We start from the raw sequence: 7,500 nt of genomic DNA, 5'->3' as shown, positions 1-7,500 counted from the left end.
ACAGCAAAAACAACAACAACAACCTACTACTACTACTACTACTACTGTTCATCGTCTTCTTTTCCTCTTCTTATTCATCTTTTCTTTTCTCTCTTTTATTCCCTCTCTATTTATCACTCGTTCCATATATACATTACCTTTATTACTCTCCTCCTCCTCCTCCTCCTCCTCCTACCGAATTTTATCCAGAAAACTCTCATTTGAATATATACGAAGAGAGAGAGAGAGAGAGAGAGAGAGAGAGAGAGAGAGAGAGAGAGAGAGAGAGAGAGAGAGAGAGAGAGAGGAGGGGAAGGGGCGCAGTAACACCATCATCAGAGGAAAGGGAGACGATGTTTTCTCTCTCTCTCTCTCTCTCTCTCTCTCTCTCTCTCTCTCTCTCTCTCTCTCTCTCTCTCTCTCTCTCTCTCTCTCTCTCTCTCTCTCTCTCTTCGGGTGATAATGGCGCCTTCGGGTGATAATGTACTTATGTTTAAATAAAGAGAGAGAGAGAGAGAGAGAGAGAGAGAGAGAGAGAGAGAGAGAGAGAGAGAGAGAGAGAGAGAGAGAGAGAGAGAGAGAGATTTCTACAGCCTCTTTAGACCACACACATACGTACACCCTTCCTCCCTCCTCCTCCTCCTCCTCCTCCTCCTCCTCCTCCTCCTCCTCCTCCTCCTCCTCCTCCTCCTCCTCCTCCTCCTCCTCTTCCTTCTCCTCCTCGTCTTCTTCCTCCTCCACCTCCTCCTCCTTTCATAACCCATACAATTAATATCAATTTATATCACTTATTGCTAATCTCCTCCTCCTCCTCCTCCTCCTCCTCTTGCTTTCTCTCTTACCTAAACTGCCAAGATAATATATACTCCCTCTAATTTTACCTCCTCCTCCTTTTCCACAACAACGTTAAGTTACACAGACAATGAAAGGAATGTTCTCTTGGGCGAGAGGTACTGCCCGCCAGGTAGGGGGACACTACTTGCACCAACTCATTCGTTAAGAAAATCTTATAACTTAGATAATAATGGCTTAAAACGCACACAAGCCAAGCATACTGTGTCCTCAGCTAATAATGATCCCCCTCCTGCTCTTCCTGCTTCCTCACTGATGCACGTAAGGGTCACGGCTCGAGTTCTACCCTTGGCATTGTAAGCGCGGGACTGAACTTGCTCTCCTCGGCACAGTGACACGAGAATGTGGCAGTGGAAGTCATTTTAGCTGAGCCAAAACTACACGTCAGTTACGTTGTGTGAATGGGCATTGTTGGCGAGGTTTTCCACGGCTCTAAATGGCTGACAGACCGTGGTGGCGCCAAATGTTAGTGCGATATTAGTGCACAGCTGCTGATGTATGAATTGTGAGCCAAATAACACAGATAAGTGACTGATAGAAATTATTATTTAGAGAATTAAATATACTAAATCATATAAATGTATTACTTCTATGCTTTTGAAAGGAGTCTTCATTGCAGTGATTCAGCATAATTAATTGAAAAGTGCATCACTGCCGCTAATGAAAAATAGTCATAATTTTATATTTTGTTTCATTCCTGTATCTGATTGGCTAAAGACCTTATCACATTCTTGAATCGAGGCCTCTGATTGGTGCGCCTGGTGGGTGCCGAAGTCTTTAGCTCCAAGCTGCTGAGCGCTCCAAGAAGGGGGCGCAAAGGTATACCATACCCTCTGACGAACAGGTTCCCAGTAAGACTGTGCAATGCCTGGATTTTCTACTGAAGATTTAGGCACAACACTCCATAATACGAGATTCAACAACAACAAGAGGAAACGACAAGCAATGGACGCCCAAGAGACCCTCGGTGAGAAGGGGAGCGCTAAGGAGAAAGTGACGACCAAGAACAAGAAGAAGAGGCGGCTGGAGAGCCTCGAAGACTGCACCAGCCACGAGAAGACGGTCACTGAAGGCTGTGCAGAGATGAAACATCGCGCGAGCCGGCGAGAACACAAAAATCAGAGGGACGGGAATGACATCAAAGGCAAGAAAACGATGAGCGTGGAGTGTTTTCATCCGATTATGGACCGCACCAAGAAGAGAAAGAGGCAGAACAAGGACGACGACGAGAAACAGAACAAGAGAAAGAAACAGGACACGGAGGAAACGGAAAACCAGGACAAGAAAAGGAAGAGGCAGGTTAATGACGACGACGAGAAGCAGAACAAGAAGAGGCAGAGGCAGGTTACGGACGATGACGAGAAGCAGGACAAGAAGAGGCAGAGGCTAGACACGGAGGACGACGAGAAGCAGGACAGGAAGAGGAAGAGGCAGGTTAAGGACGACGACGCGAAGCAGGACAAGAAGAGGAAGAGGCTAGACACGGAGGACGACGAGAAGCAGGACAAGAAGAGGCAGAGGCAGGTTAAGGACGACGACGCGAAGCAGGACAAGAAGAGGAAGAGGCAGGACGCGGAGGACGACGAGAAGCAGGCAAAGAAGAGCAGGGGGGAGGGCAGGAGAGAACGAAAGAAGGGGGGGAAGATGGAGTGCTGTCAATGCGTTAAGCACGGCATCAAGAGATGGAAGATGAGAGGGTGGTACAAAGACGACGTGGTGAGGCTGATGGTGGATGCCAAGAGAGTCAGCAAGGAGAGGAACGTGAGCAGGTGGTGCCGTCTTAATATTGGGAAAGAAAACCTGGTGTCCGCGACCGTGCGCGGCCACCCGTGCCTTGTCCAGCTTGACAGCGGCTCCTCATGCAGCCTCATGAGGCTAACACTGGCCCGGAGGCTGGGAATCGTCACGGGCAAGCAAGAGACGGTAAAGAAATACTTGTTTACCTGGGCTGGCATGCTGGAGTTGGACGTGATCGAGCTGGACGAGGTGGTGGTGATGCTGCGTCGCTACGTGGCGGTCAACACGCGCATGACGGTCATTGTACGCGGGGATGTGAGGAAGCACTCCTTGGACCTAATAGTTATGTCCATGAGCCGCCTGCAGGAGGCCGAGGTGCGGCAGGAGTTCCATCCCGACGACAGCAGCACCCTGTTCCTGCGTCACCCAAAACGTCTGCGGCGGAGACAACCTTCGGACACACAACGCAAAACGTTCATGTTTGCCGCACGAGCGTTAGGCATCGAGGAGCCGCTGACGGTGATGGTGAACACTGGTAACGCGTCAACATTCTCTATCACTAAGACTGGTCAGGACAAGATGCTGTGCAGGACAGGCAAATCGACTGTGCTGCCGAAACGAGTCCTGCTGCACTTTGGCAGCGGCACAGACACTCTGCGAAAGATGGACACGATATACATGCGCCACTGGTTTGATTTCGTGTTTGGACGAACGCTGCTGTGTAAATTACAAGCAGCGATAGATTATGATGATTTGTCCATGACCTTGACGCTCAACGGAAAACGATACCGCTTCGACATCCTCACTCACGTCCTCCGTCTGCGTACGCCCAGAGGTGCCGCGTCCTCTCAGCCTCCGCCTTGATTTTATTGATTGACTGATTTTTTTGTTTTGTTTTGATTTGTTATCCATCAGGGAGGTCAGCAGAGGCAAGAAATAGATGAATAAAAATCCCGCTCAAAGAAGATCCCAAAACGAAAATAGGAGCAGTCAATAGAGTAGAAAAAATAGTCTGGATTAAGGATATAAAACCTGTGTTCTTCATTAAAGATATTAGACTAAGAAAATGAAGATTATGGACAGTAAATCAAGGTTATTAAGATAAAGGATAGTAGATTAAGAAAATAGTCTGGATTAAGGATATTAGTTAAGAAAATAGCCTACATAGGAAAATATTACACTAAGAAATGAAGATTAAGGATAACAAAATAAGGAAAATAAAATAAAAATATCAAATTAATAAAACGGCCTGGATTAAGAATAGTAGACTAAGAAAATAGTCTGGATTGAGGATAGTAGATTAAAAAAGTCTGAGTCAAAAATAGTCTAAATTGAGACTAATGCATTAACAAAAAAAAATCAGGATTAAGGATGGTAGATCAAGGAAAGAGTCTGAATTAAGAAAAGTAGATTAAGAAAATAAACTGGATTAGAGATAATAAATCAAGAAAATAGTCTGAATTAAGGATAACAGATTAAGAAAATGGTCTGGATTAAGGAAATTAAGATCAAGGTTGATAGACTAAGAAAACAATCTGGATTAAGGATAGTAGATCAAGTAAATAGTTTGTATTAAGGATAGTAAATTAAGAAAGAGGTCTGGATTAAGAATATTACATTAAGAAGATAGACTGGATGAAGGATATTACTTCAAGAAAGTAGTCTACATTAAGAATAGTAGATGAAGAAAATTGTCTACATTAAGGATAGTAAATAAAAAAAATAGTCTGGATTAACGACAGTAGATTAAGTAGATGATCTACTTTGTCTACCGTCTTAAGGATGGCAGATAAAGAAAATAGTACAGATTTAGGAGAGTAAATTAAGAAAATAGACTGGATTGAGGATTATACACTGATTAAGAAAATGTTGTCGTTAAGGATATTATAATTAAGGAATCTACAATTAAGGAGAGTAGATTAAGGACATAATTTGGATTAAGGACAGTAGATTAAGTAAATAGTCTGGATTAAGGACAATAGTCTGGATTAAGGACACTATATTAAGGAAATAGTCTGGATTAAGGACACTATATTAAGGAAATAGTCTGGATTAAGGACACTATATTAAGGAAATAGTCTGGATTAAGGACACTATATTAAGGAAATAGTCTGGATTAAGGACACTATATTAAGGAAATAGTCTGGATTAAGGACACTATATTAAGGAAATAGTCTGGATTAAGGACAATGAATTAAGAAAATAATGTGGATTAAGGACATTGAATTAAGAAAATAGTGTGGATTAAGGACAATGAATTAAGGACACTTGGATGAATGTCATTAGGTTAAGAGCAGAGGTTGCAGCAATGGTTATGTACAAAGCAGTACACAGGTACATCCATGGGACTGAAAAGTTCTGTAAGGTAACACAGGCTGTGCTTGTATAGAGATATATTTATTATATTGTAATCTGATGTATTTATACACAGATATATTTCTATATTGTAATTTGATGTGTGAGTTTGAGACTTGGGTCCATATTGATGTTCGCTGTGTGCTTGTGACCTGATGTTAAATGTGTTTATATATATATATATATATATATATATATATATATATATATATATATATATATATATATATATATATATATATATATATATATATATATATATATATATATATATATATATATATATATATATATATATATATAAATATATATATATATATATATATATATATATATATATATATATATATATATATATATATATATATATATATATATATATATATATATATATATATATATATATATATATATATATATATATAAATATATATATATATATATATATATATATATATATATATATATATATATATATATATATATATATATATGGATGCGTTACATAATGACGGAAGTCTTGATAGTGTTCTTGCGAAATATTTTGAAAAAGAATATTTCAGTGTGTGTGTGTGTGTGTGTGTGTGTGTGTGTGTGTGTGTGTGTGTGTTCAGTTTTCCTTTTCTTCTATAATATAATTAATAATAATTAGACAATCAACTTCATTTAGAGTCACTTTAGTAGAGTGTTCGGAAATAAGAGACAATGACCATCACATAACGCTTATCATTTTCTTCAACTTTTTTTTATATTCATTTTCCTCCTTTTTTTTTTTTTCTTCAAGTAATTCTTCTTGAACGTATTCTTTTCTTCACATTATCATCTTCTTCTTCTACTCTTGTTTTGTGTCCAACCATGACAACAACGGATGCAAGCCACGCAATATCATCACTTCCTTCATTGTTTCCACGTATACCTTAAAGACGGAAATAGATAAGGTGCTTTGCCCAAACACGTCAATGCTAAGCCCTTGTGCAACTGTTTGGCACATCTTTCCTTAATTACTAACCACTCTGAGACATCTTTTCCTTCCCCTTCTTTCTGTACATATTGTTAATAAAGAACAAAGCTCCGAAGACTGTTACTCCCCTCATCAACACAAGTCAAAGTCTTCGTCTAACACTGTGGACGCTTATCAAGACTACTCTCTCAAGAGGGGAAGCTTCAAGACACTCATCCTCTAATTTTTGACAATCGTTTCTGACTCAGTTTGGGGACCGGCGCCTCAGGGAACATTTTTTTTTCTTTCCAATTTTGTTGGCCTTGGCAGGTACCCCTCTTAAATAAAAATAAATTAAATGAATAAATAAAAATAAATAAATAAATAAAAAACAAAATTAAATAGAAAGGGATGAGGGAGATGGAGGGAGGGAGGAAATGTAAGGATGAAGGGAAGGGGGAGAGGAGGGAAGGAATGGGGAGAGAGAGGGAATGGGGAGGGAGGGAAGGGGAAGAGAAAATAGGGAGAGGGAATGGGGAGGGAGGGAGGAGGGAAGAGAGAGAATAGGGAGAGAGGGAGGGGGAAGATAGAGAGAGAGAGAGGGAGGGGAAAGAGAGAGAGAGAGAGAGAGAGAGAGAGAGAGAGAGAGAGAGAGAGAGAGAGAGAGAGAGAGAGAGAGAGAGAGAGAGAGCCATCTGCAGGTTTTGGGCGGCCGAAGCCACCATTCTCCCCGGAAAGTCAAATTTTCGCGTGTTTTTTGAGCGCGCCAAATCAACGTCTATGTCTCAAAAATACTGCACAACAAAGTATGATTCAAGCACGTCCAACACTTCTGGAAACTAGTATGCAGTATTACCAATGTCTCCTCCCATCAAACCTCTTCCCCTCTTCAGTTCAATGACCTCCCGTTAACATGCGTCTGATCACGCTTCAACAACGCTTGATTATATTAAGTTACACAGAATGAAAGGGATGATCTCGTGGGCAAGGAGGTACTGTCCGCCAGGTAGGGGATACTTTTTGCACCAACTCAGTCGCTATGGCAGTCTTATAACTGGCCATCGTAGTGGTGACATCGTGGACATTCACTGGGGTAAGCAGATGTCATGAATGAGGCATTGCAGTCAAGGATTATTAACTTCCCGGGCCATCAAACTACCCACACATTCGTAGAAAGGCAGAGGTCATTCCACCATTGAAGTGGAGAATCCTCCTCTCGCTCATTACACTTCAATTACATTTCACGACCACGTAAGTGTTTGATGCTCACCTTGTCCGAGCAGCGAGAGAGAGCCGAGTTCATGGCGGGTCTTGGCCTCCTGGATGGTGCGAGGAAGCTTGAGCTGAGCCAGCAACTCTTCGCTGAAAAGACAACAAAAAGGTATGAAGGCGCCACCCACTCCTACATCATCCCTGGACTGAGCGCGTCCCGCTATTACCTGCAGGAGCTCGGGATGCATTGCAAGAAAGCCAATGACTTGACAACAAGGCAAATTAATCCTCATATATATTACGCGAGTGGCCTTCCTGGGTACGTTTTACACACACACACACACACACACACACACACACCTACCCACACAGACACACACACACCCACACAACTTCATCCTGGGATATGGAGAGTTGGTGAACAA

General features: G+C 41.6%; 1 long non-coding RNA gene across 5 annotated transcripts in view; it reads right to left on the bottom strand.

Annotated features, from left to right (window-relative positions):
* The window catches only part of LOC135099099 (uncharacterized), a 42,948-nt gene that overhangs the window by 16,358 nt on the left and 19,090 nt on the right, over positions 1–7,500 (bottom strand). For 3 of the 5 annotated variants that reach the window (XR_010267642.1, XR_010267641.1, XR_010267644.1), the window contains exon 3: positions 7,134–7,225. This is a non-coding gene — a long non-coding RNA (uncharacterized LOC135099099). Of the gene's footprint in view, positions 1–5,484; positions 5,840–6,817; positions 7,226–7,500 lie in introns of those variants that run through there. The other 2 variants (XR_010267643.1, XR_010267640.1) reach the window with 2 other exon arrangements.

This window comes from Scylla paramamosain, unplaced genomic scaffold (assembly GCF_035594125.1).
Source record: "Scylla paramamosain isolate STU-SP2022 unplaced genomic scaffold, ASM3559412v1 Contig102, whole genome shotgun sequence".
NCBI lineage: Eukaryota > Metazoa > Arthropoda > Malacostraca > Decapoda > Portunidae > Scylla > Scylla paramamosain.
Note: the sequence above shows the minus strand (reverse complement) of the source record. Positions and strands in the feature narration are given on the sequence as shown.